Source organism: Manduca sexta, chromosome 3 (assembly GCF_014839805.1).
Source record: "Manduca sexta isolate Smith_Timp_Sample1 chromosome 3, JHU_Msex_v1.0, whole genome shotgun sequence".
Classification (NCBI taxonomy): Eukaryota; Metazoa; Arthropoda; class Insecta; order Lepidoptera; family Sphingidae; genus Manduca; species Manduca sexta.
In genome coordinates, this window is record NC_051117.1 from 4,382,224 (window position 1) to 4,382,773 (window position 550).

Genomic DNA, 550 nt, shown 5'->3' on the forward strand with positions numbered 1-550 from the left:
ATATGATTTCAAAGCCCACTTCCAGGTCAGTTAGGATGCATTGAAGCTCTATGTTAAGCAGTGGAGTGTTGGTGGTGACGATAATTCGGAACGCAATAATCTCTGGAACCACTGAACAACTGCTAAGAATTTTGAAATTTTTGTGCTAACAGAAAGTTGTAGTATACAAACGCTATTAATATATCTACCTATAGTTTTTATTGGATAAGAAAAAATCATACTTGAAGTCTTCGGAATCGAAATCATAACCCTTTAGTTTAATAGTAAACATAAAATTGTCGAAATAAAAGTCAAAAAGTAAATGACCTCCAAATGACACGTGTTTGCCATTGTGAACAATATATCAAAAAAATAACGGTAACCCATACAAGTGGAGCAACAAAGGCGTGTACAACAAAAGATGACCGATATACGGAACTTTCCGCGGGCAGGGTTCACGCGAATAAGGTTTTTGTGTAAGAATTATTGTTAAGTTAGAAAAGAAATGCGAGGTGTCAAATTTAGTTTAACAGTGGCGGATTGCTCACGAGTTTTGTGACCGAAGTGTGGT